At 40.0% G+C, this 24775-nt stretch overlaps 1 pseudogene; it reads left to right on the top strand.

The window, feature by feature from the left end:
* The first annotated feature begins 254 nt into the window (after window positions 1-254).
* On the top strand, window positions 255-723 carry LOC100583101 (annotated as a pseudogene).
* The last annotated feature ends 24052 nt before the right edge of the window (window positions 724-24775 follow it).

Below are 24775 nucleotides of genomic sequence, written 5' to 3'. Positions count from 1 at the left end.
ATAAAGCATATAGGTCTGGAAAGGATAACAAGTGTTATCTATTGGCATTTCTGTGTAAAAGAGTTTATCAGCTCCTGTTCAGCTGATGGCAGCTCACTGCAGAGGTTACTTACAGGGGGACTATCTCTATCCAAAATGCTTGGGACCAGTTTTTCAGATTTTGGATTTTCTCTAAACACAAAATTTCTTTATGTTTTAATTACATGAAACAAAGTTTTGACTGCCTTTTGACTGTAAGCCATCACATGAGGTCAAGTGTAGAATTTTCCACTTGTGGCGTTCAGGGTGACAGACTTTCCATCCCAGAACCATGGCCCAATTTGTCCGTAACCTTGTGGAGAAGACCCTGGCACTGGTGAACACTGCCATGACTTACTCGAAGCCTCGATTGGCCACATTTTGGTACTACGCCAAAGTTGAGCTGGTTCCTCCCACCCCTGCTGAGATCCCTAGAGCTATTCAGAGTCTGAAAAAAATAGTCAATAGTGCTCAGACTGGCAGCTTCAAACAACTCACAGTTAAGGAAGCTGTGCTGAATGGTTTGGTGGCCACTGAGGTGTTGATGTGGTTTTATGTCATAGAGATCATAGGCAAGCATGGCATCATTGGCTATGATGTTTGAAGACCAATCTTTAACATCTGATTATATATGATTTATTATTTGAATGTTGTTGGACCATGTGTGATCAGACTGCTATCTGAATAAAATAAGATTTGTCAAAATTCAAAAAAAAAAAATTTTCCACTTGTGGCATCATTTCAGTAACCAAAAAGTTTTGGATTTTGGAGAATTTGGGATTTTGAATTTTTGGAGTAGGGATGTTCAAATGGATATACGCATATCCATTGTTATGGAATGAAAATATAATACACACTTGTATATGTATGTATATATATAACATTTTGTCCCTAAAGTGTTATTTCAATTTGTAGAAGTAAACTGGAAGAATAGATACCATCAGCATCTTTCCAGGGTCATTCCAAGAACCTTCCAATTGTAATAAATTATGTAAAATAAAACAGAAAATAAAACCTCTTGCCATGTTGTCATGGAGACCTCCCCTAAATGTGTATGCCACAAAAGAAGCAGTGTCAGCAGCAAGGGGGAGGATCCCAGAGAAAATAGAAGAAGGGGATGCCTAAGCACCATACATCATGTTGGTTGTACAATACAAAAAGAAAAACAATTAAGCAGATTTTCCAAAGTAGAAAATAATTGGTCTTTATATAGAGTTGACAGTTTATATAGAGTAATTTATATAGAGTTGACAACTTCAGAAAAAGATAGGGCTGATTTTCCAAGTCACCCTAATAGATTGTACCTTTTCTTATTTAATAGACATTTTTACTGAAACTTAACATATATCAAGGACCCAAATCCTAAGTCAATGTATTGACACAAAATGACCACACTTGTGAAACGAGCACTGAGAAAGAGAAACAGAATGCACTGTTCCAGCACCTCAAAAGACCCTTCATGCTCTTTTCCAGTAAATAATGACCCTTGCAGATGTAACTGGTATAACCATCCTTCCTTCTAATACCACGGAATAGTTTTACTAATGTATTCCTAAGTAGAAACAACTCTGCCGTTTTGTAATAGTCATATTATTACCATCTGGTATTAAATCAAAGACACAGTAATTAGAGACACTTGGTTTCCTTAAGGTATTCTTCAGGACATGTGTTTTTCTGAAAGCCCATCATCTTGAATTATCAAGAACTGAAAGTGCCAGTTTTAAAAAGATGACTTTTTATCACAAAGTCCTAAACCAGAAGAGTAATGATGTTGAAAGAAGCCACTGTCAGGTGAGCAAGAGCATTATTACTGCAGCATAAAATACAGCCTGGCTCCAGCCATAAATTCATACTGAACTTCTTTTATGAGCAACAGTTTATTATTTTATTATTATCAAGAAGAAATACAACTTTGCCTTTAACCACATTCAAATCTTCTGGGGGGAAAATATTAAATATATAAATGTGAGAGAAATGAACTTCAGCACTGTAATACATTATGAATATATTTGAGGCATAAAATCTATGATAAATGGATAGAACCAGTACTAGTACATTTCATATTTAAAGAGTGGCTGCTAATACATCATTCTGGCTGAGAAATTTATAGATTGGGTAGCTATTTTCCTGGCTCTTCATCCCAACAATTCATCAATTTTTATGTTTTTTAAAAGTTGGATGATAAGTTTATCAGACTTTGATTTTCCTACTACCAATTTTTTTTTTTCAGGGCAGAAATGGGGAGAAACAAACTGACTTATAAACCTTCACTATTCCTTGCTAGTTTTTTTCCTCAACCATAGACTCTGATAAATACAGTATGAGAAGAAGGGGAAGAGAAATGTTATTGCATGAATTTATTAAGCTATTGGGTAGATATAGTACTTTACTCATAGTTGGTCAACAAATAAGGCACATATAGTCCTACTTCCTATGAACTTACAACTTCAAAATTAAATTATGTCAACCTTATATTACATCATAAACACAGTCACCTTTATATTTTCTGTAGGAAGGGAAGAAAGCAACCATATGAAAAGTCCTGAATATTACAAAAGCTTTTATTATTGAATGTACTCTCACCTATATTCACATATGGCCCTGTCTGGTGCTCTGGTGATTAAGCCACAGCACTTCTAACAAAGTAATGAAACAAGCTTGTAAAAGCCTAGCTCATGAAAATGGAGAAAGTAGTCAACACCTCTATTTGATTCTATCTCAACTTCTTCCTAATCCTATTTCAGGCTGATACTGTGTTTGTTGGAGAAATTTGTGAATTTCACAAATTTCTCCAACTTGTGAAAAACAGTTTCCCTCTCTTTAAAAGCTTTCACTCAAATAAGGAAAACAAAAATTGTGTTTTCAAATTATTTATTTGATTTGGTACAGGAACAAGGTAAATAGATATGAATAAACAGACAGAAAAAGATGATCATAAGCATAATCAATGAGAATAGTTGCTATTCTTAAAAAGATCTAGATGTCAACATTCTAATATATTGTACCTCAGAAAAATAAGGAGAAAGGCAGGCTTTTTTTTAATGTAAGCAAATAGCTTACCTTAAAGGCTTGTGCAGTGAGGACTCACACATAGAGGGAACCAGTAGGATGAAAATGGAGTTCCATAAGAGTAACAGTCCATGCTGAGGTAGCAGCAGAGCCTGACTGAGCTTGTATAGGCAGCTTTTTCCTTGATCTAGGCAAGGGTGAGTTCTGAGGGTACAAAGACACTGTTGAAAGCAGTAGTTTTCTGATATAGTTTGGATTTGTATCCCCACTAAAACCTTATGTTAAACCATAATGCCCAGTGTTGGAGGTGGAGCCTGGTGGGAGGTGACTGGATCATGACAGTGGATTTCTTGAGTGGTTTAGCACCATTCCCTTGGTACTGTCCTCATGAGAGTGAGTGAGTTCTCACAAGATCTGGTTGTTTAAAAGTGTGTGGCACCACCCCCACCACCTTGCTCCTGCTGTGGCCATGTGAAGTGCCTGCTCCCCACTCACCTTCCACCATGATTGTAAGTTTCCTGAAGCATCCCCAGAGGTCAAGCAGATGCCAGCATTATGTTTCCTGTACAACCTGCAGAACCATGAGACAATCAAACCTCTTTTCATTATAAATTACCCAGTTTCAGGTATTTCTTTAGAGAGATACAAGAGCGGACTAATACATTCTCAAACTGTTGCCCCCAGACCAGCAACATCAGCATCACCTGGGAACTTGTTAGAAATGTAAATTCCCAGGCTGCATTCAAGACCTACTGAATCAGAAACACTGGAGGGGAGGCCTGGTGACCTGTGTTTCAAACCCCTCTCCCCACCCCAGGGATTCTGATGAATGCTGAACTTTGAGAACCGCTGGTCTCAAGGAGAGGTCAGTAAGCTTTTTCTCTAAAAGGCCAGAGAAGAAAAGTTTTAGATGTTGCATTTCATACATTATCTGTCACAACCAAACTCTGCTGTGTAGTACAAAAGCAGTCATAGATAATATGTTAACAAATGGGCGTGGTGATGTTCCAGTAAAATTTTGTTTACAAAAATGTGTCAGAGACCAGATTTGGTCCATGGGCCATTGCTGATCCCTGATACAGAAAACAAATGAGTGGGAGGAAGAAGAGATGGCAGGTTTGCTCACTACTTCTCCTTCCTCACCTTTTCACTTTCATTGGTTCTGACACCTAGTGATGAGCCCAGATGGTATCAACGTACCTCCCAATGTACATGCACTTCTCTGCTTTCACTTGAGAATTGTGCACAGAGTACCCAAGCCATTTACTAATTAAGAATAAGGCACAGAAAGGAAAATAGAAAGAGATGAACCTAAATCCTCTCGTCAGTTCATAGAATTCCAGAGCTCCTCTGAAAAAAGCTAGACTTCAGACTGAAATATCAACACCATAACCATCGTTTATACAAGTTTTGTGTGTATCATTTTTCTAAAAGAAATGTTCTCTGTGATTCTGTTTGTCCTCAAGGAACAAGGGGGTAAAAAGGAGCTTGACAGCTCTTCCTTCACTAAAAAAAAATAAGCAAACAAAACAATAACAACAACAAAAACCCATAAGACTAAGCACAAGGAAGCCAATGGTAGATGGCCACTCGAACTTCGCTGAATGTCCTGCTGGAACATTCACAAGCCTCGGGTGGAAAGTGTTACCTTACATCCAAACAGAAGCTCTCAAATTCCGACATAGATCAGAATTACCTGGACAGGTTCTTAGATCACTGGGCCCCACCCCCAGAGTAGACGAGGGTGCAGTCTGAGAATTGCATGTCCAACAAGTCCCCAGGTGATGCCGATGATGCTAGTCCAGGAACCAAACTTTGAGAACCACTGCTCCAAAACATGCTCTTCTCTTCCTTCTGTGTTCCCAATCTTGGTTGGCAAAACCTCCGCTATCTATCTAGGCACCTAAGCAAATACCTGGGTCATCCTTGACTCCTCACTATCTCTCACCCCCATATTAATCAATCACCAAGTCTAATCAAGTTTGCCTTATCAGCATCTTGGAAATATAATTCCTCTTTACTGTCCTCATTGCCCATGAATTAGTTTACACCAGGGTTTTCACACTTTCCACGTAAAAGTGAAATTATTTTCACATTAGAAAATAATTATATTCTGTAAGTATAGGCCATAGGGGTAAAAGATCTTTTTTCTTTCTTTCTTTCTTTTTTTTTCTTTCGAGACAGTCTCACTGTGTTGCCCAGGCTGGAGTGCAGTGGCATGATCTTGGCTCACTGCAACCTCCTCCTCCTGGGTTCAAGCTATTTTCCTGCCTCAGCCTCCTGAGTAGCTGGGATTAGAGGCACCTGCCACCGCACCTGGCTATTTTTTGTATTTTAGTAGAGATGGGGTTTTGCCATGTTGGTCAGGCTGCTCTCGAATTCCTGACCTCAGGTGATCCACCTGCCTCAGCCCCCCAAAGTGCTGGGGTTACAGTTGTGAGCCACTGTGCCTGGCCAAAAAGATCTGATTGGATAAGTTACTGGAAACAAGACTCAGATTCCTTCAACCATCCCGAGGGGTGAGGGGTCCATATTCCTGTACAGCTATTCTCCATTCATTCAGTAGGGAAGCCTTGACTTAGGCCCTCATCATCACCTGTCTAGGCATTCTACCAATTCTAGATCTACCAATTCTCACTCTTTCCACTAGTCAAAGCTATTTTTTTAATTACTGTATAAGATAACCAAATAGTCTAAGACCAAACATGTTATTTCTCCTTGTGCACCTCAAAATGAACTTCAAATTCATTTAGCTTTGCACACACTCTGTATCAGTCACTAATTCCAACAGGATACAGATGTCATACTTAAAATGCGATAATTCAACGAAGGTTTATTTACAAAGGTGAGAGTTTAGGGCAGTGCTTCTCAAGTAACAGTGATTTTACTCTTGGGACATCTGTTGATGTCTGGAGACATTATCAAGACTAAGGGGGGTTGGGCGTACCCCTGGCATCCAGTAAGTGAATGCCAGGAATATTTCTTAACATCCTACAATGTGCAAGACAGCACAGCGCAGCATAGAATTAGACAACAAAATGTCAAGGCAAAATGTCAAGAGTGGCAAGGTTGAGAAACCTTGCTACAGAGTAGGGTCTTGTTAAATGCTTGCCAAACTGAATTAAACGAGAAGCGCAAACAAAGTTCCCAGGTGCAACTAACTCTGCTTGAGTCAACTGAAGAGAAATCATGATGGGTAACCTGTGTGGAAAGATGGAAACTGCACCTCACATTGGGCCCTTATATTAGTCAGGGATCTCCAGAAAAAAAGAACCAATAGGATGGATATAAATTCTATATTAGAGGAGATATGTTTGGGAATTGACTCTGCAATTATGAAGTTCCAGAAGTCCCACAATCTGACATCTGCAACTGGAGACCCCAGCATGATGGTTAATATTAGGTGTCACCTTGATTGGATTGAGGGATGCCTAGATGGTTGGTAAAGTATTGTTCCTGGGTGTGTCTGTGAGTGTGTTGTCAGAGGAGACTGACATTTGAGTCAGTAGAATGGGAAAGGAAGACCTGCTTTCAGTGTGGATGGGCACCATCCAATCGGCTGCCAGCACTGCTAGAACAAAGCAGGTGGAAGAAGGTGGGATAAGTTTGCCTACCAAGTCTCCTGGCTCTCTTTGTTATTCCTGTGCCAGAGGCGTGCTTTCATTTCCCCTGTCCTTTGAGATCAGGCTCCAGGTTCTTTGGTCTTTGAACTCTAAGACTTGCACTAGCAGCTTCCTGGGGACTTTTGGGCCTTTGGCCACAGACTGAAGCCTGCATTGTCAGCTTCCTTGATTTTGAGGCTTTCAGACTTAGACTGAGCCTCTGCAGGCTTCTCTCTTTCCCCAGCTTGCAGACAAGCTAACGTGGGACTTCACCATGTAAACGTGTGAGCCAAATCTCTGTAATAAACTTCGTTTTATATATACATATATCCTATTGGTTCTGTCCGTTGGGAGAAGCCTGACTAATAACACCGGGAAACTGAGTGGCAAAACTCCCAGTCTGAAAACCAGGGAAGCAGAGATGAGGGTGGTGGTGTAAGTCCCAGAATCCAAGAACTCTGCCATCCAAGAGCAGGCAAAGATGGGTGTCCCAATTCAATGAGAAAGAGAGACAGAATTTGCCCTTCCTCCACTTTTTTATTCTATCTTGGCATTCAATGGATTGAATGATGCCTGCCCACATTAGTAGAGAGGATCTTCTTTACTCAATTCATTGATTCAAATTCTACCGTCTTCCAGAAACACCCCCACAAACACCCCTATAAATACCTAAAAACAATGTTTTACCAGCTATCTGGGCATTGCTTAACTCAGTCAGGTTGACACATAAAATTAACTACCATGACCCTGTTATCTGGATTAAATTCACCCTTTTGAAGGTATTGATCAGCCACAATTAGTATCTTTTATGGGGCTGAGGTCTTTCAAGACTTGCCTGAGGTGTTTTGTGATCCCAGAGTGTCAACATTGGGCTACAAGGAAAGGTCTCAGCAATAAGCTTAGGTATTTGATATGGTTTGGATTTGTGTCCTCGCCCAAATCTCATGTCGAATTATAACCCCAGTGTTGGAGAAGGAAACTGGTGGGAGGTAACTGGATCGTGGGGGCAGATTACCCCCTTGCTTTTCTCATGATAGTGAGTGAGTTCTCAAGAGACCTGGTTGTTTAAAACTGTGCAGCACCTCCCGCTTCACTCTCTTCCTCCTTCTCTGGCCATGTAAAATGTTCCTCCTTTCTCTTCGTCTTCTGCCATGATTGTACGTTTCCTGGCCCTCCCCTACTCCACCAGCCGTGCTTCCTGTACAGCCTGTGGAAGTGTGAGTCAATTAAACCTCTTTTCTTTATAAATTACCCAGTCTCAGGTATTTCTTTATAGCAGTGTAAGAATGGACTAATACAGTATCCATTCAAGGTTGAAAATAGAAAAGTCACTTAATGCATTCACAAATTGTTTATTGAAAGCCTACTATATTCCAAATATCATTCAAATAAACTTGAAAATACAATTCAATATAATCTAAAGAAGGTTTAGCTTTGATGTTCCAGGTAGAGCTTTTCTTAACTTCTAGTTTAAAAAATATGATTTTTTTTTCTTCTAGATTTCCCCTTATATAGGAAGGACAGCTGGGCTCCAGTGATAAGCCCTATAACATGAAAAAGAGAGAGAAGAGATTTCCTTTGCCTGTTGCCAACACCCTCCAATATATCGAATGAAGCCACTGTTAAGAGAAAAACTTGAGGCTGTAACGTTCCCCACTTTCAAACTGGGAAGGTGCCAAGAGACCAAAGAATGGCTCAGACAAGTCCAGATTGATGAGTAGATGATTTATTTTGACTTACATACAGGGCATTCCTGGATGGCAGCATACTATTAAGCTAATTTTTTGGCTCTTTGCTGACCGTGTTTGAAAAATGAGACTGTTTTTCTTGGTATGTTCTCGGATATTCTCCAGGATGTTTGGTTTCTCAGGGACACCTGGGTTGGGCGCCATGGCCTTGGCTCACCGCCCAGCTTCAGGGTTCAGGTGGCAGACATACGCCCTTAGGTAGCCTGGTGAGGGACCTGTCACACTACAACCACCTGTGATTTTCATAAGGAGATGTTCTATTTCCCAACCACATTGTGCTAGAAAAAAATCCAACATGAATTTGTCTTATTAACTAATTTGGGGCTGGGAATATATGCTTATGAGTTATTCTACAGAAATAACTAGCTAATATCTTTCTCAATAAAAGCAAAATAGTTGATAGTCTATATTGTGTTGTTTGTATGTCACTTGCCCCAAATATATCTGTTTATTGTTTTATGCCAAAACAGGCAGCATAACACATGGTACAGTTATCTCTATTCTCCTTCCTGCTTCCACGACAGAAATAAGTAATCAGCCATGGCACTCTTTCCCTGGACGTGGCCTCAGATTTCTTCTGTACATAGCACTTCAGGGAGCCACTATTAATGGAAAAGAATTGGCAATTCAGGTAAAATCTATTTATGTTTGGTTGGCAAGAATATTGACTTGGGTAGGCCTTATTAACAAATAAATATGTACCTGGAAAGAGTGACTCAATGACACTACTACCTTATTTTATTTAGTCTATCTCCTTAGTGACACCTGATAAGATAGAATGTGTAGCAATTTAGTTCTGATAAGAGGGATGGGGCCATTGGGAAGAAATTTTCCAAGGCAGTATGTGATTAAATGTATATAACAAAGATGTATCTCTAATCTGGAACTCTTTCTTGATCTCCAAACACATATATCTAAATGCCTACATGACAACAGTACTTGCATGTTCAACAGACATATCCCCAAATTAAAATGCCCTAAGAGTTTCTGCTGTCTACCAATTTGGAATAACAGAAATTGGATTTCACCACCACCAGCAACATCCTAGGCTTTAACATCTACTGAATTAGACAACATATATGAAACAATAATTTTCAGCCATTGGACATTGGTAGTATGCACAGTGATTCCCCATGAGAAGAAAAAAAATGAGCAAGATGAGCTCTGTCCTTACTATCAGCTTACTGCTTGGACAGTTTCCAGGCTATAGAGGAGACAGACGAAACCCAGAGCCAAGGTATCTCACAGAGTAGAGAAGAAGAGATCTGCGTTGAGACAGGCCAAAACAACTAGAATCTGTGAAGCAGAGAGGAGGGAGCTACACAGAGAGGATTCAAGAACTGCAGAGGAGCACCTCAGTCATTGTCTGAGTACTGATGTGAGCATACGTGACAGAAAACTATCTGAGACTGGAGAAAACCTCTATAAAAAGCAGCAGGCAGAAAAATTCTAAACACTCACACAGGGTGGAAAATACTCAATGTTTCCACCAGCCAAAGGAGAAAGACCTTGAAATACATGGAGCATTGGGTTAAATCCTCAGAAGAGTGTCCGCTTAGTATTGGGGATAAGTTAAATTTGAACCAAAAGGTACCCTGGATTCACCCTAACAAAGCTTAAGGCAGGCCTCAGAAAGATCAAACCGAATCCAAGCAACTTAACTAACTGCGTGCCAGAACAACGTTCAGCGCTATTTAAAAGAATACAACAAAATATAACCCCTGACAACACAAAATGTATAATGTCTGTCTTCAAATAGAAAACAACAGACATCAAGCCAGACGCAGTGGCTCATGCCTATAATCCCAGCACTTTGGGAGGCCAAGGCGGTCGTATCACTTGAGGTCAGGAGTTCAAGACCAGCCTGGCCAACAAGATGAAACCCCATTTCTACTAAAAATACAAAAATTAGCCAGGTATGGTGGTACATGCCTATAGTCCCAGCTACTTGGGAGGCTGAGACAGGAGAATGGATTGAACCCGGGAGGCAGAGGTTGCAGTGAACCAAGATCATGCCATTGCACTCCAGCTTGGGTGACAGCCTGGGTGAGACTCTGTCTCAAAAAATAATAATAATTTTAAAAACAATAATAATAACAGACATCAAAGAAGGAGGATATATGACCCACAACCAAAAGGAAAGTCACTCAATAGCAACAGAACCAGATTTACAGAGATGATGAAATTAGCAGACAGAAAATTTCAAGTTCTGTTATAATTATACTCCATACAATCAAGGAAGTGGAAGAAAATATTAACATTATGAGGGAAGAAGTGGTAGAAATATTATAAAAAGAATTACACATAGTTTGCAGAGATAAAAATACAACATCAGAAATTAAAAATATAATGGAAAAGATTAACAACAGGTTAAACCCTACAAAATTGAAGATCAGTGAACTTAAAAATATTAAAGTAAACTTAAGGCAATAGAAAATGTCCAAGATAAAGCATAGAGAAAAAAAGACTTCTTAAAAAATGAACAAAGCATCATGACCTTATCAATGATATTGTTTGACACTATCAAGCAATCTAACAGCATGTAGTTGAAGACTCAGTAAAGGGAAAAAAAAAACCCTTAAAAAATAATGATAAAAAATGTTCTTAATTTGATGAAAACATAAACCAGCATATCCCAGAACCTCTAAGAACCCCAAACAGAAGAAACACAAAGAAAACCACACCAGGGGCACATGTTCTCAGGACTTCCTGAAGCTTTGTCACAGACTACATATATATATATATATATATACACACACACACACACACACACACACGTATGTGCATAATTTACGTATATGTATGTATATAATTTTAAAAGAAAGAAGATACTGGGTTCCAGTGATAAGCCCTATAAAATGGAAAGGAGAGAAAAAAGATTTCCTTTGCCTATTGGCAATACCCTCCAGCATATCAAGTGAAACTACCGTTATGAGAAAAACTTAGGACTATAACATTCTCCCCGCCCCAAACAAGGAAGGTGCCGAGAGACCAGAGAATGACTCGGACAAGTCCAGCTTGACAACTAGATGAGTTTATTAGGACTTACATACAGGGCACCACACCAAGGCACACCATAATCAAATTGCTGAAAACACATGACGAAGTGAACAGTTTAAGCTCGACCAGGAAAAAAAAGTGTATTAAATTCAAAGGACAAAGATCAGTATGAAAACAGAATTCTTGTCAGAAACTATAAAAGTCAGAAGACATTGAAGCAACCAAAGTTATTGATTGGGGTAGGGGTAGGAGGTGGGGGGAGGCAGGAACTGCTGACCCAGAATTCCATATCCAGTGAAAATATCTTACAAAATTGGAAGTAAAATGAAGATGTTTTCAGAAAATGCTGAGGGGATTAGTCACCAGCAGATGTGGACTAAAAGAAATGTTAAAGGAAGTTCTTCTGATAGAAGGAAAATTATGCCAGATGCTAATTTGGATCTACATGAGGGAAGGAAGAGCACTATAAGTAATCAATATGTAAATAAATAGAAACATTAACACATTCTAAACCGAGCTCCTCATCTTCTTCTGAGAATCTGCCTCTCATTCAGCCTTTTCTTATCACATTTAATGGCCACTCCATTCTTTCATGTTCAGGTAGAACATTTGGAGGTCAACATTGATGTGTCTCTTTCCCACACCTCCTACATCATGTCATCAGCAAAGGCTAATGGCTCTAACTCCAGGACACGCACAGGGTCTCACCTCGGAGCTGTCTCCCCAGTACTCACTGCCATCATTTTGTCTCGGTTATTGCAGTGGCCTCATGCTAGGCCTCTCTACTTCCACCGTGGCCCCCACTCCAGTGTATTCTCAATGCAGCAGTCAGAGGACTGACTCTAAAGGCTTCCGAAGGTTCATGTCATACCTCTACTCAGGAAAGGCCAGTGGTCCCCATATCCAGAGAAAACCCAAACTCTTGCTCCAGCCCACAGGCCCCACTGGTCCTTCCCTTCTCTGCCTTTGCATGGCTCTGTGCTTGTCTCTATTCTCTGCGTCTCACTCAGCTCAGAGCACAATGACCTCTTTACCGTTCCTCAGAACCAGCAGATGCCCTCTTGATCCTTGGCATCTTCACATTTCTGCTGCCCAGGCCATGCTTCCCCTGGCCCCAACACGGCTTATGCCCTCACTTCCTTCAAGTCTTTTCTCAAACGTCTTATTTCCAGAAAGGCCAACCTAGGAACACATGATTTAAAGTTGCAATTCTCCAGCCACATATGACTGTCACTTCTCTGATTTATCATCTCCATAGCCTTATGTGTTATTTAATGTGTTTGACAGAGATATTGTGTTGCTTTTTTACTACTGAAGCTCCAGTGTCTAGAAGGTGGCTGGCATAGTGTAGATCTCAATAAATATTTGTCAACTGAATGAATACAGAGGGAGGAGCATGGTTGGGCCAAATTCTGTAGCTGTAGTGGATAATCCTTGTCACCAGGGGGCAGCACAACAGCATTAAGGGTTTGATGAAAGCTGGGGAAGCTATTACAACCCAGGTGCACACAGACAAGATGAGTTTTCCAAACTCAGACCATGAAAAGCCTACATGGAAGAGGAAATCAGGGGTAGCAGAATCAACCTCTGTTTCGCTATGTGACCTTGAACATCACTTCACTGTCTGGTTTCAGCATATTTTAATTCAAGGGCGTATTAGTCAAGTTTCTCTAGAGGGACAGAACTAACGGAATAGATATGTATATATAGAAAGGGGAGTTTATTAAATATTAACTCACATGATCACAAGGTCCCACAATAGGCTGTCTGCAAGCTGAGGAGAAAGGAGAGCCAGTCAGAGTTCCAAAACTGAAGAATTTGGAGTCCAATGTTCGAGGGCAGGAAGCATCCAGCAGGGGAGAAAGATACACGCTGGGAGGCTAAGCTAGTCTCTCTTTTCACATTTTTATGCCTGCTTATATTCTAGCCATGCTGACAGCTGATTAGATTGTGCCCACCCAGATTAAGGGTGGGCCTGCCTTTCCCAGCTCACTGACTCAAATGTCAATCTCCTTTGGCAACACCCTCACAGACACACCTGGAATCAATATTTTGTATTCTCCAATCCAATCAAGTTGGCACTCAGTATTAACTATCACAAAGGGCTAGCACTTGATTTGTTGACTCTCATTTACTTCTGGTTCTAACATCCCATGATTCTAAAACAAACAGAAATCACACTGAAGTACAAAGCCCCCAGACCCCAGAAAGCAAAAACATGGCAGAAACTACAAAGCAAACAGCTAACGATATCGTGATAGGATCGAAACCTCATGTATCAATATTAAACCCGAATGTAAATGGTCTAACTGCCCCACTTAAACAGGACACCCTCTCAACTTCTCCTGCCTATTTTATTTTCACATTCAGGCTGGAAGAAAGGGGCAACGAATTTCCCATAAAGTTGTATTTGAGCTACTGGAATTCCGTTAAATACCCACAGGTTCAATAGAAAGGCCCTTTTATGTGAAGTAAAGCTATATCAGGGAGTGAGCTTGACTCAGTTTAGTTATTCCCACATCTATTTTTTTAATGAGAATGAGTAATATTTCCGGAAAGAGGAGAAAAGTTAGCAACACTCAGGAGATCCCGGGGCTCTAAGATAGCATCAACTAAATGCTATAGTTTCTTATTACTTTTGGGGAGAAGCTAATGTACAGCAGTTTGAAACATAAGTGATATTGCATCCTAGAAAAGAAACCATTTAACTTTATCCATGGGATGAAAAGACTAAATTTTCTTTTCTTAGTGCTATCATAGAATAATTTAGTTTTCTCCAATGGAAGCAGTATTTCCACAACAGATCAGGGGAGGGCAGTAAAGAGTTGCTATCTGGTCAATAAAGTATTTGTACAACAGAGAAAAATTATAGTTTAAACTAATTTATTTTTATATTGTATTACCCCTAATAAAATTCACTCACCATTTTGTTGGCTTGAATTAAAGTGTCCATCAAAGGGTTTGTGGAAATTAGTTTGGGCCTTGACTTAACACGGCATGTCAAAATAAGTACTCCCCAAATTGCACTTTACCATTGCATATGAAGCCTGCAACCATAGAAAATCATAATGATTTTATCAGGATCAGGTATTTAAATGACTTTAATTAAATCCATGTCTTGTATGGGGTTAGTGATTTCTATTTTAGGGCAATTCTTTTTCTTAATCTAAATATTTGACTTATTTCAGAATATCTAATTCACATCCCTGTTTCACAGAAATTTACTTAAAGTAAAAACCAACCTAGGAGGCTTGTGTCTTTGTCCTAACTCTATAGATATGTGTGGGTGTCTCTGGTTGGAAATGTACAGGGCTGCTAGAGAAATGGAGAAAGAAAGCATCCACACCGTGCACCTGAAGAGCACTAAGTAAACTCATCTGTCTTTCTGTCTAATGTTCTGAGCAATATTAGATAGGGTACCTGGAATGAATCAAACTGTTAGCAGTGGTGAATATCTGAGTTACAAGCAGCGAATCCATACGGGTCTGCAGCCGCCTCGATTATTGTCTTCTCAGAAGAAAAAATTCGACTGAGGAGCATAATGCAGAACAGATTGAGGCAAGTTTTAGAGCATGAGTGAAAGTTGCTTTAAAAATTTTAGAGCAGGGGCACGGCTCGGTAGCTTATGCCTGTAATCTCAGCACTTCGGGAGGCTGAGGCGGGTTGATCATCTGAGCTCAGCCTCGGCAACATAGTGAAACCTCACCTCTACAAAAAAATTTTTTTAAGAACTACTCGGGAGGCTGAGGTGGGAGGATTGCTTGCACCTGGGAGGTGGATGGTGCAGTGAGCCAAGATATCACACTATTACACTCCAACCTGGGTGACAAAGTGAGACCCTGTCTTTAAAAAAAAAAAAAGAAAAGAAAAAAGAAAGAAAGGAAGAAAGAAAAGAAAAATAAAAGCTTTAGAACAGGAACAAAAGGAAAAAACGGACTTTCGGAAGAGGCCCAAGCAAGCAACTTGAAGGACAAGTGCAGGGTTTGACCTTTTGACTTGAGTTTTTGTTTTTGTTTTTGTTTTGTTTGTTTGTTTGTTGTTTTTGTTTTGGTGACAGAGTCTCGCTCTGTCGCCCAGGCTTGAGTGCAGTGGTGCGATCTGGGCTCACTGCAACCTCCACCTCCTGGGTTCAAGCAATTATCTGCCTCAGCCTCCTGAGTAACTGGGATTACAGGTGCCCGCCACCACGCCCGGCTAATTTTTGTATTTTTAGTAGAGACGAGGTTTCCTCATGTTGGCCAGGCTGGTCTTGATCTCCTAACCTCGTGATCCATCCGCCTCGGCCTCCCAAAGTGCTGGGATTACAGGCGTGAGCCACTGCACCCGGCCTGACTTGGGGTTTTATATGTTGGCGTGATTCTGGGTCTTGCGTTCCTTCTCCCCTGATTCTTCTCTTGGTGTGGGTTGTCCACATATACAATGGCCTGCTAGTGCTTGGGAGGGGAGCATGAACGGTGTGTTTACCGGAGTTCCACGCATGCTCACCTGAGGCATTCTTCCCTTTTGCCGTGGAATGGGCGCGGAAGGTCATATACCAGTTAAATTCCACCGTTTTGCCTCTTAGTGCACATGTGTGAGCCCACTTGCCCAGCTCCTAAGATCTCATCAGGAAGCTGCTGATCACCAGTTTCAGTATTTTTCTATCTATAGGGAAACTGCCTTTCCCTGGCACTGGCTGCGACCAATTATTATTTTAGAGAGGCAGTGTGACAACTGTCTGACCATCACCTGATGGTCACCCGACTTTCCTGATGCGGTGTTGGGGGAGCCCTCTCTTGCCCCATTCACACCTGACTAGCCACCTACTGTAACAAAATCATCCAAGCCAGATCTCAGCTATATTCTAGTACCTGGGACTTCCTTTGTGGCACTTATCAAAACTGTAATCATTTAATGATTTTTATTTTTCTAATTATCTATCTGCACCACCTAGAGTGCCCCGCCTCACCTCACTTCCTTCAAGGTTGTATCCCTGGCAACACTCACAATGCCTGTTCATAGCAGAGGCTCAGGGATAGTCTCATAGTCATCTTAAAATTCTAGTACTTAGCACATGTCATGTAAATGTAAGGTTTCCTGGATAAAGGTTTGGCTACTTTACTCTGTCTATAGGATACTGCCGTAAACAAAAAACATTTCATGCTCTCATGGAAACGTTTTAGTGCAAGATGGGGGAACAGAGGTAATAGATACAAATGCCATATGTATGAATAGTTATGCAATTATGATATCATATCAGACAGTGATAAGTGTGTGTACACAGACACCTCTACAATGTCAGGGGTCTGCTCTGGGTAACTGATAGCCAAGCACAGAGTTGAAAGAACTGTCCCCTGAAGAGCACAGAAGAGACTTCTAGGCACGGGAACAGCTCACGCAAAGGTCCTGCACAAGAGTTTGGCAGGTTCAAAAGGCCAGTGAGGCCAGAAGGAATTGTTGAAGGAAGGCATGGCCATCCATCCATGCCATTCCTTTCAATGAAAACCAAAGAAAAGTAGCTTGAAAAGAACAACTCAAGAAGTCCAGTAACAGAACAATTATTTAATAACAAACACAAAGGAACCTGCCCTAACCATCCAAACCCATCAACAGTCTTAGCTTCTGATTTTGCAACATTATGTAAAGCTTAGGGAAAGATTCTTTCTGTAATGCTAATTTAAGTATCAAGAGAAAAAATTGCTTAGACAGGATAGGTTCAACTGGGCAAGGACTCTTGAAAGGTAACACATGCTTGTTCATTAATGCACTATTTAACAAACACTTACTGAATGGCTTCTAGTGTCAGACATTGTTCTTAATAGTATTGGGGACACGACAGTGAACAAAGTAGAAAACAACACTTGTCCTCATAGAGCTTATATATTTGTTGGGGACAGATAGCCAAAAATAAATATAAAAATTTCACAAAGGACTAGATCAAGCGTGTCCAACCCGTGGCCCATGGGCCACATGCAGCCCAGGATGGCTTTGAATGTGGCTGAACACAAATTCAGAAACTTTGTTAAAACATTATGAGATCTCTTTTGCAATTTTTTAAAGCTTATCAGCTATTATTAGTGTTACTGTATTTTATGTGTGGCCCAAGACAATTCTTTTTTCCAAGGTGGCCTAGAGAAGCCAAAAGATTGAACACCCCTGGATTAGATCATTTCAGCTGTAACAAGTACTAAAAAAGAAAAATGCCAAAACCAACTTGGATAGTTGGATGCTTTCCTTTTAGCAAATAGCCTGTCAGCCAATCAATCACTTAATAATAAGAGAGGTTCCCTTTATGTAATAGAATAATGGAATGATTTTTCTCCTTCATGTTTTCTGCATTTTCTAATTTTTTTACAGTGACAATGCTACTTTACTTATCAAATAAAAAATTTATTAAATAATACATAAAGATATTCTTGTTAACATTTCAGACATTAAAGACAAAGCTAAGGCTTCCTTTACCAAAGGAAAGTGACAGGCATAAACTCACATAATCAATCAGCTTTGTTAAAAGTGACAGAAAGATTTGAAGTGTGTGATTCGGTGCCTCTGCTTCATAACCGGAATAAATTTTCTCAGAAAGTTATCTCTCTTCCCAGAAGAATAAGAAAACATACTTTGTTATTTTTAACACAAGTTCCTCCTTCCTTTATTTTTAACACCAATTCCTCTTTCCTTTAATTTGTGAAAAAAAGTAGTATCAGGAGGGGTACCATTGTTAGCCCCATGTGATCAAACAAATAATTTGCAATTCTATTGTAGATAAGCAGCAAGAAATGCTTTTAGGGTTTGGTTCACATCTTACGGAGAAGTTAGTGGACCTCAGTAGAATGAGGCTCTTATTGTAAAAACCTTCTTGATTAGATGTTCAAACTGAGGGTCAAAACACTGTTGATTGCCATGAAACCTATTGTGAAAATGGGTTACCAACACCAACTAAAATTGCTTCCGCAAGGCATATGGAATCACCACGGTACAGTCCTCAGATAACAACACTGGTAAAACCAATGTGTCATATTACTTTCAAATAAGCCTCCCCTGAACAATATGTGATATTGATGAGACATGTGGGGACTAGCCTACTATATTTTTAAAGCATACAGTCTGTTTTAAGCAATGAAGTCTGAGGGAGAATAACCAGAACATTAAGATAACAGAAGAAACATTTTGTTGATTAACCTTCCTCCCAACTGAAAGAAGTATTATTTTCTGCCTCTGCTCTGTTAATGTACATACATATTTCTAGATAAAAATTAATATAACCACTACAAAAACCTAGGAGCAAGTTGGGGGCAGGGGGAAACCAATCAAGTACCAAATCAACAAAGTACTAAAACAGATTAAACACTGCACCTGAGTTTCAATATACTATAAATTATTTCTTCCTCAAGATTCTATCCTTCTTTACTCCCCTCCTCCATTATAGAATCTCAATTTAAAAGAAAAATGTATTTTATAATAAATAGCGTTTAGAAATTCTCAAGGAAAGGCAGGCATAACTTGCATCTCTTGCTCTTTTCCCAGGCTTTCTTATCTTTCTTTGAAAGACCATAAAAAAAAAAAAAGAAAGAAAGAAAGGGCACCAAGAAGAGACTGTTTGGCATTTCCCGGTTCACCATCATGCGATACTGACGTAATGGTCTGGGGCACACTGACTGGCTGCCTCGGAACTGGTCACTCTCTCTTTCTTTTCACATATGAAGCAGCAATCAGCTTACAACTAAATCACATCTGAGCACAAGCTGTCTCCACAAAGCCAACCAAAGAGGCAACATTTCACAGGCTGACAAAGCATGCCTAAAGCAGGAAAGAAAAGAAGCCCCTGAGGCTGCTGCTGGGAGAAGGCTTTCAACATTCATACCAGTCTGTTGGGGCATTGTGCAGACCACAGAGGGAGAGTAACTGATGGAATACTCTCTGAAGCTCACACTTGGGCGAAGCTGCATGTTTAACATCAGGAGTGGGAGGAAAGTGTCAAGATACAAAATAAACAAATAAAAAGACAGAGATATAAAAATTAGAAGGAAATGCAGTGTCAGTATGGTAACACCAGGGACTGGTGATGTCTGTTGCATTTTAGGCTTCTGGTGAACTCAATTAATTATTTCCAAGCAGAATTTTTGTGAATTTATTTTTTTTTTTTTTTTTTTTTTTTTTGAGACGGAGTCTTGCCCTGTCACCCAGGCTGGAGTGCAGTGGTGCAATCTCGGCTCACTGCAAGCTCCGCCTCCTGGGTTCACGCCATTCTCCTGCCTCAGCCTCTCCGAGTAGCTGGGACTACAGGCGCCCGCCACCACGCCCGGCTAATTTTTTGTATTTTTAGTAGAGACGGGTTTCACCGTGGTCTCGATCTCCTGACCTCGTGATCCGCCCGCCTCGGCCTCCCAAAGTGCTGGGATTACAAGCGTGAGCCACCGCGCCCGGCCATGAATTTATAGTTTACATACAGTTTGCATGTCATTTATCTTTTAATGTAAGCAGTGGGAAGAGTCATTTCTTGAAAGTACAAATAACTTTTGTTTGGAAACACTTTAAAAACGATAACAGTGACTAAAGATCATCAAATGATATCTAAAATATAGATTAACTATAATACATCTGTTCTCCCTGGGCAGATGGCTAGTTAATCCTTTATAAATTAATTACAATGACATCATTGGTGATCTCACAAATGGATTGTACAAGAAGAAATATACCAGCTCTGACTTAACGTGGCCCTGAGATGTGAGCCTTTTCTCTTTACTTATCTATTAACCTCGTCTCTACACTTGCTCCCCATCCCCATGTATGCATCCTTCTACCCATTCAGCACTCACCAAGGAGCTCACTAATTTCTTCACTGTATTTACCTCTTTGTCATCACCTCCCTCTTCTTAAAAGACTTCAACAATACCAAGTCAAATCCTTTTGTGATACTTTTTCAAAAGGACAGTTTTGGTAGATCCATATATGGAAGCTGCTGAACTCCAAGTTGATAGCATGCAAATGTCAATTTCCTTCTAACTGAGTTAACAAAATAATGAAAACATTGAGCCTACTATAATCTGAATGTGAGATATACAGGGTTTTAGAATGACACTTAGAATTTAAAAAGGTAAGAGATTAGTTCACACTTGCGCAGAATTCACCTCATTTATTTAATAATATAATTTACAGTGAGGTAGTCCTCACTTTTTGTCAGGTAACAATTTGATGGGTAAGGAAACTGAAGCCCTGAAAACTGCCAAATTCCTACGGCTAACTAGTAGTAAAGATGAGATTTAAAGTGTAGCTGTCTAAATCTAGAAGTTGAGTTCTTAATCTCTATGTCAGACAATGTATCATGCCATTTTGTATTAAAGTATATTTAAGATTTTCTATCAGTCCCTTTCAAGATGTTTTAACTCCTGAGAGTTTTTTTTTTTTTTTATTAAAAGGCTCCTATAACAAAGACAGATTACATATACATTTATTTAATACTTTTCTATGATCTGGGGCCTTTTGAAGTGAAGGCTTTATAAAACAGGTAAAACTGTGTGTTTCTTATGCTAGCTATGATGAAGTGGAAGGTTGAGAAGTATGATCAGACAAAATAGGTATAATCTAATGGTTATCAACTGGGGAAAACCTAGTGAGACTTGTTTGCTCAGATTCTTCTCTGTGTCCCTGTGCCTTCAGAGATAAGGAAGTTCTTTCTTCTGGGCATGGGCAGGGCCCTTCTGGAACGAAGGTCCTATGACCCGCTTCAGGGTAGAAAGGTGGAAAAAGGTCAGAGATTGACCTTTCTAGATTTTATGACTTGCTTCAGAGAAGGGCAAGAGGAAGGTGAGAGTGACCTTCTGGCTTCCACCATTTTCTCAAATGCCAAGGTGCCATATTTTGGGGGTAACATGTTGTGAACCCCATCAGCATTTTAAAATAAATCTGTGAAAAACTCTTTAAAAGTATTATCACTCTAATGTGTCCATGAGATTAGGCCAAACTATTTTTTCTAGAATTCTCCTTACCGTATGCTTCTGGTAAGGGTGGCCACACAAGAGAACCTTGTGGGAAATTGCAGGATAGAAGTGGTGGCCACTTTGTAGCTCGTATATTTTGTTGCTTCTCTGCCTGCTCACCTTGTTGGCATGGATCAGCTGCCTGATCTGCAACTGCTCTACCTGTCCCTGGATCTTCCTTCAAGTTCTCTAATTCCTGGAACAAATGTATGTATAGCTCTTTGATGAAGAGCACCAGCCTCTCCTGCAGCATCTCCACATCATTATGGTTGGGGGCAGTAAGAACTAATGTGGATCTCAGTCTGTTCTTGATTAAGCTCATGCTTAAGGAATCCAGCTTGTTCTAACTCTCTCTGACTTTACATTCAGTTCCCCTTCCAGACTGTCTGCCTTGTGGACTTGAAGCTTCAGCATCAGATGCAGAAGCTACCACCTTACAGAGACTTTAACCAGATCCCAAAAGGGCATACAATCAAATCTTTGTAACAAATCCTTTCTTTTACAAAAATAGATACATTGATTAACCAATTAATCAATTAGATAGATGATAGATAGATAGATAGATAGATAGATAGATAGATAGATAGATAGATAGACAGAGACCTCCCTAATGGTTTTGCATCTCTGATTGAAACCTAAGCACCATAGCGAATTTATATCCACCATTACTGATCTTAAAAATACACCATCTAGGCCGGGCATGTTGGCCTACGCTTGTAATCACAGCACTTTGGGAGGCTGAGGCAGGCAGATCACTTGAAGTCAGGAGTTCAAGACCAGCCTGGCCAACATGACAAAACCCCGTCTCTGCTAAAAATAAAAAAATTAGCTGGGCATGGTGGTGAGCACCCGTAATCCAAGCTACTCAGGAGGCTGAGCCAGGAGAATCACTTAAAAAACACAGGAGACGGAAATTGCAGTGAGCCGAGATCGCACCACTGCACTCCAGCCTGGGCGACAAAGCAAGACCCTGTCTCAAAAAAAAAAAAAAAAAAATCGATTTTTTCATTCTTTTTCATTTCTTGTATTCACACGCTTATTGCATTTTCATTCAAATGAATTACATTTTTGTTTTACCCAAATGTGACCACCCATTAATACTTCTCTTCAACAAAAATAAGTACCTAAAATAATTTTTTAATTGTCTGTGGCCATAATGCTCTAAGACATGTATTAAAATATGTCTTACGGATTTTCTTCTTATTTTTGTTATTAATAGTAAGCAAGTGATCAAAATTACAAGAATAATACATTGTTAACTATTAAATATCTATGTGGGTTAGCAATTGCTGCTACCCAAAACTCAGTAGATTCAGTTTACTAGTTATTCTAATTTATGTAAGTCTGTGGGGCAGAGGGGAGTCAGCTCTCTTCTGGCTGGTTTCGGCTGGGGCAGATCATTTGAGAAAACTCTACTTCACATGTCTCTCATCCTCTTTTTCCACAAGCTGCCTAGCCTGGTCACTTCTTTGCCACAGCTCTGGCAGAAGCATGAGAAAGAAAGCAGAAACATGTAAGGTCTATTGAGGACTATACCCAGAACTGGGACACTGTCTCTTCCAGCCAATTCTATTAGCTAAAGCAAGTCTCAAAGTCAAACCCAGAAGCGAGGGATTGGGAAATTGTGATATGGTAATTTATAATAAGAGGCATATACTTAGTCTTCATCCCAGTTCCTGGCACAGGCTTCTAAAACCCTTGGAATTTTCTAAGTGATAAAGGTGAAAGGACCATTTTTTGTTATTCATAGCAAGCCCCTTGAACCACACCTGAGTTTATGTTACTGAAGTGACTTTTGGAAAGTCCTAAGGTGGGGACTGGTTGCTAGGGGAAACATCCAGGTGATTAGAGGGCTAGAAATCTCAGCCTCACCCTCCTACTCCTTCCTCCAGGGAGGGAAAAAGGACTAGAGATTCACTTAATCATCAATGGCTGATGGCTTAATCAATTATACCTATGTAATGAAGCCTCCATAAAAACCTAAAAGAATGCGGTTTAGAGAGCTTTCAGGCTGGTGAACACATTGAGGTGCAACAGGGTGGCAAGCCTGGAGAGGCTGTGGAAGCTGTGCCCCTTCCCATTGACTTTGCCCTATCCATCTCTTCCATCTGGCTATTCTAGAGTTGCATCCTTTTACAATGAATTCTAATCTACCAAGTAATCTGTTTTCTTGAGTTCTGTGAGCTCTTCTAGCAAATGACCTAACCTGAGGAAGGGATAATGGGAATCTCTACTTTACAGTGGGTCACTCAGAAGTGACAACCTGGACTTATGATTGACGTCAGACGAGGGGCCTTTCTTGTGGGACCTAACCTGTGGATCTAATGCTGTCTCCAGGTAGACAGTGTCAACATTTAATTAAATTAAAGAACACTCTGCTAGTCTCAAAGAATTGGTCTGTGTAGAAAAAAAATCCACACATCTGGTGTCAGAAATGATGTATTGAGAGTGTTGTGAGAGTATAAAAGGAGATTTTCCTACTCAGAAACATAATCTGCTACTTTTGTGAGGAGAACTGCAAAGCTTCAAGGCAAAGAATGGAAAAAGTAAAGAATCGAGGCCAATAACATAGTTTACCATGGCATCTGTTAAGGATATTGATGGTACTGTGGGATTATTTTTCTTTCCAATTAGCCTACATATTGTAGATATGTCATATTGCTAGAATAAGACAGATGTGAGAATTTATTTTCTCCCTTAAAAATTTTTTTTCGTGGACATATGTACTGAGAAACACTTACATAAATAATAGATGGGGCGAATGTAATATTAGTATTGAAATATCAATCTATTCTTCTTTTTTCTTGTTTTTCGAGACAGCGTCCTGCTCTGTCACCCTAGCTCAGGTAATCCTCCCACCTCAGCCTCCTGAGTAGCTGGGACTACAGGTGCATGCCACCACATCTGGCTAATTTTTAAATTATCTGTAGAGATGAGGTCTCCTCATATTGCCCCGGCTGGTCTTAACCTCCTGGGCTCAAGCAATCTGCCTGCCTCAGCCTCTCCAAAACGTTGGGATATAGGCATGAGCATGCGGCCAATCCATTATTTGAATTGTTTCCAAGTTAATTGCAAACTCCTGTAGTGATCAATCATCAAAATTATTTTAAATAATCTATCTGTATATATTGATAGCAAAGAATTAGAAGTCACCTGGCTTTCAAAAGGATTTGCTTACCAGTCATTACAGTATTCACTGTAATATTTCTAGTGTCCGTTTATTTTGTATCTGAGAAATTTTTCCATGGTGAGATCATCAATCATATAAAGATACTAAATAGATAAGCAGAAAGCCTTTTTATTTAAGATAGGAGGAAAAAATGGTTATGAATGGGGCAGTGAAAAAGAATCATCCTCATGCTTTCAATCATAAGTGCTTCCTTAGGCATATAAATTTTAGAAAGCGTGCACCTGAAAAATTCTTGCCATAATTATCTGGGCA

This window comes from Nomascus leucogenys, chromosome 3 (assembly GCF_006542625.1).
Source record: "Nomascus leucogenys isolate Asia chromosome 3, Asia_NLE_v1, whole genome shotgun sequence".
In the NCBI taxonomy this organism is placed as follows: Eukaryota; Metazoa; Chordata; class Mammalia; order Primates; family Hylobatidae; genus Nomascus; species Nomascus leucogenys.
This window is presented reverse-complemented; position numbering and strand designations above follow the sequence as displayed.